Below are 9731 nucleotides of genomic sequence, written 5' to 3' on the forward strand. Positions count from 1 at the left end.
AAAACCCAAAAAGATTTCTTGTTCTTCTTTTGCTTCTTGGGAGCTTTCCGTGTATATAGTTTTATTTCTTTTCTTTTCTTTCGGGGTCGATAGGAGAAGATCATTATTAAATTGTTGAAGTGGCTCTTATATGCATTATTGTTGATCTGACAAAAGAGCCCGTATTGCCTTGTCTTCTCCTGTTTATTGAATGCTTGCAGATTCCAGCTTAGTCCAATGCACATGCACTATTATTATCCACATCGTTTCGTCATGCAAGTGAAAGGCAATTATGACGATATATGATGGACTAATTGAGATGAGAGAAGCTGGTATTGAAGGAAATATGCCCTAGAGGCAATAATAAAGTTATTATTTATTTCCTTATATCATGATAAATGTTTATTATTCATGCTAGAATTGTATTAACAGGAAAAATAATACATGTGTGAATACATAGACAAACAGAGTGTCACTAGTATGCCTCTACTTGACTAGCTCGTTGATCAAAGATGGTTATGTTTCCTACGCATAGACATGAGTTGTCATTTGATTAACGGGATCACATCATTAGGAGAATGATGTGATCGACTTGACCCATTCCGTTAGCTTAGCACTTGATCGTTTAGTTTGTTGCTATTGCTTTCTTCATAACTTATACATGTTCCTATGACTATGAGATTATGCAACTCCCGTTTACCGGAGGAACACTTTGTGTGCTACCAAACGTCACAACGTAATTGGGTGATTATAAAGGTGCTGTACAGGTGTCTCCGAAGGTACTTGTTGGGTTTGCGTATTTCGAGATTAGGATTTGTCACTCCGATTGTCGAAGAGGTATCTCTGGGCCCTCTCGGTAATGCACATCACTTAAGCCTTGCAAGCATTGCAGCTAATGAGTTAGTTGCGGGATGATGTATTACAGAACGAGTAAATAGACTTGCCAGTAACGAGATTGAACTAGGTATTAAGATATCGACGATCGAATCTCGGGAAAGTAACATACCGATGACAAAGGGAACAACGTATGTTGTTATGCGGTCTGACCGATAAAGATCTTCGTAGAATATGTAGGAGCCAATATGAGCGTCCAGGTTCCGCTATTGGTTATTGACCAGAGACGTGTCTCGGTCATGTCTACATTGTTCTCGAACCCGTAGGGTCCGCACGCTTAATGTTACAATGACAGTTTCATTATGAGTTTATATGTTTTGATGTACCGAAGGTTGTTCGGAGTCCCGGATGTGATCACGGACATGACTAGGAGTCTCGAAATGGTCGAGACATGAAGATTGATATATCGGAAGCCTATGTGTTGGGCACCGGAAGTGTTCCGGGTGAAATCAACATTTTACCGGAGTACCGGGAGGTTACCGGAACCCCCCGGTAACATAATGGGCCTTAATGGGCCTAGTGGAGGAAGAGGAGAGGAGGCCAAGGGGCAGCCGCGCCCCCCTCCCCCCAAGTCCGAATTGGACAAGGGGGGGGGGCGGCGCCCCCCGTTTCCTTTCCTCTCTCTCTCTCCCTTCATTTCATAGTCCAACATGGAAAGGGGGGAGTCCTACTCCCGGTAGGAGTTGGACTCCTCCGGGTGCGCCCCTTGCCTGGCCGCACCTCCTCCCCCTTGCTCCTTTATATACGGGGGCAGGGGAGCACCCCATAGACACAACAATTGATCATTGATCTCTTAGCCGTGTGTGGTGCCCCCTCCACCATATTCCACCTCGGTCATATCATAGCGGTGCTTAGGCGAAGCCCTGCGATGGTAGCAACATCATCACTGTCACCACGCCGTCGTGCTGACGGAACTCTCCCATGAAGCTCTGCTGGATCGGAGTTCGCGGGACGTCATCAAGCTGAACGTGTGCTGAACTCGGAGGTGCCGTGCGTTCGGTACTTGGATCGGTCGGACCGTGAAGACGTACGACTACATCAACCGCGTTGTGCTAACGCTTCCGCTTTCAGTCTACGAGGGTACGTGGAAAACACTCTCCCCTCTCATTGCTATGCATCACCATGATCTTGCGTGTGCGTAGGAATTTGTTTGAAATTACTATGTTCCCCAACAGTGGCATCCGAGCCTGGTTTTATGCGTTGATGTTATATGCACAAGTAGAACACAAGTGAGTTGTGGGCGATATAAGTCATACTGCTTACCAGCATGTCATACTTTGGTTCGGCGGTATTGTTGGATGAAGCGGCCCGGACCGACATTACGCGTACGCTTACGCGAGACTGGTTTTACTGCCGTGCTATGCACACATGTGACTAGCAGGTGTCAGTTTCTCCAACTTTAGTTGAACCAAGTGTGGCTACGCCCGGTCCTTGAGAAGGTTAAAACAACATTAACTTGACAAACTATCGTTGTGGTTTTGATGCATAGGTAAGAACGGTTCTTGCTCAGCCCGTAGCAGCCACGTAAAACTTGCAACAACATAGTAGAGGACGTCTAACTTGTTTTTGCAGGGCATGTTGTGATGTGATATAGTCAAGACGTGATGAGATATAAGTTGTTGTATGAGATGATCATGTTTTGTTGAAAGTTATCGGCAATTGGCATAGGCCTTATGGTTGTCTCTTTATTGCATAAGATGCAAGTGCCAAATAATTGCTTTACTTTATCTATATGCGATAGCAATAGTTGCAAGAGCAATAGTTGGCGAGACGACCATGTGACGACACATTGATATGGATCAAGATGATGGAGATCATGGTGTCATGCCGGTGACGATGGAGATCATGACGATGCTTTGGAGATAGAGATCAAAGGCACAAGATGATGATGGCCATATCATGTCACATATTTTGACTGCATATGATGTTTATCTTTTATACATCTTACTTTGCTTAGTTATGATGGTAGCATTATAAGATGATCTCTCACTAAATTTCAAGATAAAAGTGTTCTCCCTGAGTATGCACCGTTGCCAAAGTTCGTCGTGCCCAGACACCACGTGATGATCGGGTGTGATAAGCTCTACGTCCATCTACAACGGGTGCAAGCCAGTTTTGCACACGCAGAAATACTCGGGTTAAACTTGACGAGCCTAGAATATGATGATATGGCCTCAGAACACTATAGACCGAAAGGTCAAGCGTGAATCATATATTAGATATGATCAACATAATGATATTCACCATTGAAAATTACTCCATTTCACGTGATGATCGGTTATGGTTTAGTTGATTTGGATCACGTGATCACATAGAAGATTAGAGGGATGTATTTCTAAGTGGGAGTTCTTAAGTAATATGATTAATTGAACTTAAATTTATCATGAACTTAGTCCTGGTAGTATTTGCATATCTATGTTGTAGATCAATAGCTCGCGTTATTGCTTCCCTATATTTTAGATATGTTCCTAGAGAAAACTAAGTTGAAAGATGATAGTAGCAATGATGCGGGCTGGGTCCGTGATCTGAGGTTTATCCTCATTGCTGCACAGAAGAATTATTTCCTTGATGCAACGCTAGGTGACTGACCTATTGTAGGAGCAGATGCAGACGTTATGAACGTTTGGCTAGCTCAATATGATGACTACTTGATAGTTTAGTGCACCATGCTTAACGGCTTAGAATCGGGGCTTCAAAGACATTTTGAATGCCATGTAGCATATAAGATGTTCCAAGAGTTGAAATTGGTATTTCATACTCATGCCTGTGTCGAGAGGTATGAGACCTCTGACAGTACTTTGCCTACAAGATGGAGGAGAATAGCTTAACCAGTGAGCATGTGCTCAGATTGTTTGAGTACTACAATTGCTTGAATCAAGTGGGAGTTAATCTTCTAGATAAGAGAGTAATTGACAAAGTTCTCTAGTCACTACGACCGAGTTACTAGAACTTAGTGATGAACTATAATATGCAAGGGATGAGAAAAGTAATTCCCAAGCTCTTCGTGATGCTGAAATCGACAAAGGTAGAAATCAAGAAAAGCATCAAGTGTTGATGGTTGACAAAGACCACTAGTTTCAAAAAGGCAAAAGGGAAGAAAGGGAACTTCAAGAAGAACGGCAAGCAAGTTGCTGCTCAAGTGAAGAAGCCCATGTCTGGACCTAAGCCTGAGACTGAGTGCTTCTATTGCAAAGGGACTGGTCACTGGAAGCGGACTGCCCCAAGTATTTGGCGGATAAGAAGGATGGCAAGGTGAACCAATGTATATTGGATATACATATTATTGATGTGTACTTTACTAGTGTTTATAGCAACCCCTCGGCATTTGATACTGGTTCAGTTGCTAAGAGTAGTAACTCGAAACGGGAGTTGCAGAATGAACATAAACTAGTTAAGGGTGAAGTGACGATGTGTGTTGGAAGCAGTTCCAAGATTGATATGATCATCATCGCACACTCCCTATACTTTCGGGATTAGTGTTGAACCTAAATAAGTGTTATTTGGTGTTTGCGTTGAGCATGAATATGATTTGATCATGTTTATTGCAATACGGTTATTCATTTAAGTTAGAGAACAATTGATGTTCTGTTTACATGAATAAAAAACCTTCTATGGTCATACACACCAACGAAAATGGTTTGTTGGATCTCGATCGTAGTAATACACATATTCATAATATTGAAGCCAAAAGAAGCAAAGTTAATAATGATAGTGCAACTTGTTTGTGGCACTGCCGTTTAGGTCATATTTGTGTAAAGCGCATGAAGAAACTCCATGCTGATAGGATTTTGGAATCACTTGATTATGAATCACTTGATGCTTGCAAACCATGCCTTATGGGCAAGATGACTAAAACTCCGCTCTCCGGAACAATGGAGCAAGCAACTGGCTTATTGGAAATAATACATACTGATGTATGCGATCCGATGAGTGTTGAGGCTCGCGGCGGGTATCGTTATTTTCTGACCTTCACATATGATTTGAGCAGATATGGATATATCTACTTGATGAAACATAAGTCTGAAACATTTGAAAAGTTCAAAGAATTTCAGAGTGAAGTGGAAAACCATCGTGACAAGAAAATAAAGTTTCTACGATCTGATTGCGGAGACAAATATTTGAGTTACGAGTTTGGTCTTCAATTAAAACAATGTGGAATAGTTTCACAAATTCGCGCCACCTGGAACACCACAGCATAATGGTGTGTCCGAACGTCATAACCGTACTTCATTGGATATAGTGCAATCTATGATGTCTCTTACCGATTTACCACTATCGTTTCGGGGTTATGCATTAGAGACAGCTGCATTCACATTAAAAAGGGCACCATCTAAATCCGTTGAGACGACACCATATGAATTGTGGTTTGGCAAGAAACCAAAGTTGTCGTTTCTTAAAATTTGGGGTTGCAATTCTTATGTGAAAAAGTTTCATACTGATAAGCTTAAAACCCAAATCGGAGAAATGTGTCTTCATAGGATACCCGAAGGAGACAGTTGGGTACACCTTCTATCACAGATTTGAAGGCAAGACATTCGTTGCTAAGAATGGATCCTTTCTAGAGACAGAGTTTCTCTCAAAAGAAGTGAGTGGGAGGAAAGTAGAACTTGATGAGGTAACTGTACTTGCTCCCTGATTGGAAAGTAGTTCATCACAGAAATCTGTTCATATGACTACCACACCAATTAATGAGGAAGCTAATGATGATGATCATGTAACTTCAAATCAAGTTACTACCGAACCTCGTAGATCAATCAGAGTAAGATCCGCACCATAGTGGTACGGTAATCCGGTTCTGGAAGTCATTCTACTAGATCATGATGAACCTACGAACTATGAAGAAGCGATGGTGAGCCCAGATTCCGCAAAATGGCTAGAAGCCATGAAATCTGATATGGGATCCATGTATGAGAACAAAGTGTGGACTTTGGTTGACTTGCACGTTGGTCGGCAAGAAATTGAGAATAAATGGATCTTCAAGAAGAAGACTGATGCTGACGGTAATGTTACTGTCTACAAAGCTCGACTTGTTGCGAAAGCTTTTCGACAAGTTTAAGGAGTTGACTACGATGAGACCTTATCACCCGTAGCGATGCTTAAGTCTGTCCGAATCATGTTAGCAATTGCCGCATTTTATGATTATGAAATTTGGCAAATGGATGTCAAAACTGCATTCCTGAATGGATTTCTGCAAGAAGAGTTGTATATGATGCAGCCGGAAGGTTTTGTCGATCCAAAGGGAGCTAACAAAGTGTGCAAGCTCCAGCGATCCATCTATGGACTGGTGCAAGCATCTTGGAGTTGGAATATACGCTTTGATAAGTTGATCAAAGCATATAGTTTTGTACAGACTTGCGGTGAAGCCTGTATTTACAAGAAAGTGAGTGGGAGCACTACATCATTTCTGGTAAGTATTTGTATGCCATATTGTTGATCGGAGATAATGTAGAATTATTCTACAAAGCATAAAGGAATGTTTGAAATGAGTTTTTTCAAAGAAAGACCTCGGTGAAGCTGCTTACATATTGAGCATCAAGATCTATAGAGATAGATCAAGACACTTGATTAGTTTTTCAACGATTACATACCTTGACAAGATTTTGAAGTAGTTCAAAATGGAACAGTCAAAAAGGAGTTCTTGCTTGTGTTACAAGGTGTGAAGTTGAGTAAGACTCAATACCCGACCACGACAGAAGATAGAGAGAGAATGAAAGTCATTCCGTATGCCTCAGCCATAGGTTCTATAAAGTATGTCATGATGTGTACCAGACCTATTGTATACCTTGCCCTGAGTTTGGCAAGGGAGTACAATAGTGATGTCGGAGTAGATCACTGGACATTGGTCAAAATTATCCTTAGTGGAATAAGGATATGTTTCTCGATTATGGAGGTGACAAAAGGTTCATCGTAAAGGGTTACGTCGATGCAATTTTTGACACTGATCCAGATGACTCTAAGTCTCAATCTGGATACATATTGAAAGTGATAGCAATTATCTAGAGTAGCTCCGTGCAGAGCATTGTTGACATAGAAATTTGCAAAATACATACGGATCTGAATGTGGCAGACCCGTTGACTAAACTTCTCTCACAAGCAAAACATGACCACACCTTAGTACTCTTTGGGTATTAATCACATAGCGATGTGAACTAGATTATTGACTCTAGTAAACCCTTTGGGTGTTGGTCACATGACGATGTGAACTATGGGTGTTAGAATCATTACTATCTAATCTAGATTATTGACTCTAGTGCAAGTGGGAGACTGAAGGAAATATGCCCTAGAGGCAATAATAAAGTTATTATTTATTTCCTTATATCATGATAAATGTTTATTATTCATGCTAGAATTGTATTAACAGGAAACATAATACATGTGTGAATACATAGACAAACAGAGTGTCACTAGTATGCCTCTACTTGACTAGCTCGTTGATCAAAGATGGTTATGTTTCCTAGGCATAGACATGAGTTGTCATTTGATTAACGGGATCACATCATTAGGAGAATGATGTGATTGACTTGACCCATTCCGTTAGCTTAGCACTTGATCGTTTAGTTTGTTGCTATTGCTTTCTTCATAACTTATACATGTTCCTATGACTATGAGATTATGCAACTCCCGTTTAACGGAGGAACACTTTATGTGCTACCAAACGTCACAACATAACTGGGTGATTATAAAGGGCTCTACAGGTGTCTCCGAAGGTACTTGTTGGGTTGGCGTATTTCGAGATTAGGATTTGTCACTCCGATCGTCGGAGAGGTATCTCTGGGCCCTCTCGGTAATGCACATCACTTAAGCCTTGCAAGCATTGCAGCTAATGAGTTAGTTGCGGGATGATGTATTACAGAACGAGTAAAGAGACTTGCCGGTAACGAGATTGAACTAGGTATTAAGATACCGACGATCGAATCTCGGGCAAGTAACATACCGATGACAAAGGGAACAACATATGTTGTTATGCGGTCTGACCGATAAAGATCTTTGTAGAATATGTAGGTGTCTTGTGGGGAAAAGTGCGCAAACCTCTGCAGAGAGTATAAACTAATCATGATTAGCCGTGTCCCCGGTTATGGACGTCTTGAGTCTCTAGTACTTGGATTATCCTGTTGATCTCATCACGTTACTTTAAATTAAGTTTGTTGGGTTTAATGATGTTATTTAATTGGGATTGAGAATGCTGTCAACCATTCTCAACGTTCAACAACCACCATGATAGTTAAATAAAATTTATTCCTTTGTAGTAGGGAAAAATTGGCTTTTCGCAAAAACTATAACCATAGAGCTTTTCCACCAGCCAAATATGCATGTAGTGATAGCCATTGTTCCTCATTTCTCTCTATGGTGTGAATTTGCCAGTACATTCAATGTACTGACCCTTTGTGGCTGCAACATCTCATGTTGCAGGAATCTTACGACGAGTAAGTGATACATTAGGGTTACGATTTTTACACTCAACTTTGCCATTGGTGTTGATGGGAATCCACAACCTTGTTACTTCCGCTATTTTGGATTGAGGTAATAGTATTTACGTTACTTTACACATGTGATTTACCTCTATTATAAATCCTCGAGTACTGTGTGTGTCAGCATACCGATCCAGGGATGACACTTAAGCACAGAGACTTGATCCATTCAGGTCGGGTCGCTACAAGATGGTATCAGAGCACATGTTGACTGTAGGATGTGACCCTAGAAACTGGCAAGCACATAGCAAAGATTTTTCTCTACAACTTTCCCTTTCAAAAAGACCTTTTACCTCTCTTCTCTTCTGAGCTTATTCAAATATTCCCTTTTTGTGAGACCATACCCCTTTTCCCTTTTGACCACACGAAGATTCGACTAATGAGACGACTCCAAGAAGTACAAGATATTGGATAACTAAGACCGCTTCGGAATTAAGGGGATTTTACTGTGCATCTGAATAATGGAAACTACAACGGTTGAAGACCGAAGACTAGGAGAATTTGAAGGCTCTGAAGAATTCCCAGATTTGTATGACCTAGGAAGGCTACCCTTATGGAACTTGGCAGACTATTGAAATTGTCAATGCCCGAGATCCAGGTGTATCGGAGAAAGACAGAAACAAGGAGCATGAGAACTTGAAGTTTTGAAAACCCTAATGCAGGAGATATCAACTATGGAATGATAGCTCATGGGAATGACAAGAGCAGAAACACGGTTATCCATGATGTCATCGCCCGCTGATGCTATTGTCATCGTGCTGAGTTAAGGATGCATTTCTTCAGAATGGATTTGATGGAAGAAGGCTGATGGAGCACCTATTAGTAAGACGAAGTTTTAACCTAGGCCGGTGTATCACCAGGATCTGGAGTAACACATCAAGAATTTTAAGATGGAGCTCCAGGAAGCCGTATTAGACAAGGAAGCATTTCGTGAAGAACTCAGGAACCAGAAGCTGAAAGTAGCCAAGCTAGAGGAGCTACAACCTCGAGATACCGGAGATCTGTCAGGAACTGAAGGACAGTAGGATCATGGTTCATGCCAAGGATGATGAAACCTAAAAGTTTGGGACGCAACTCCAGAATAATAAAGGATGTCATGAGAGACTTCGCATCAACAGAGATGATCTGGCAAACAAACTTGAGAAGGACAAGCATGATCGGAAGAAGCCCATCGGAGATATGAATAAGGCTTGAAGAGTTTGGAGACGTTGAAGATTTATTGACCTTTAGAAGACCAAACCCCTGTTATATACCTACGTTAGATGCGGCGTTTGTGAGCTGTTATTTGTTTGATGTTTTTCCCGACAGCCACAAATAAAATCTATCTTTTCAAAACTTTTGTTTCTATTGTGTGTATCCCTCTCTATCTCTTATCTCACCCCAAACCCA

This window comes from Triticum urartu, chromosome 6A (genome assembly GCF_056163025.1).
Source record: "Triticum urartu cultivar PI428250 chromosome 6A, HENAU_Tu73, whole genome shotgun sequence".
NCBI classification, from domain to species: Eukaryota; Viridiplantae; Streptophyta; class Magnoliopsida; order Poales; family Poaceae; genus Triticum; species Triticum urartu.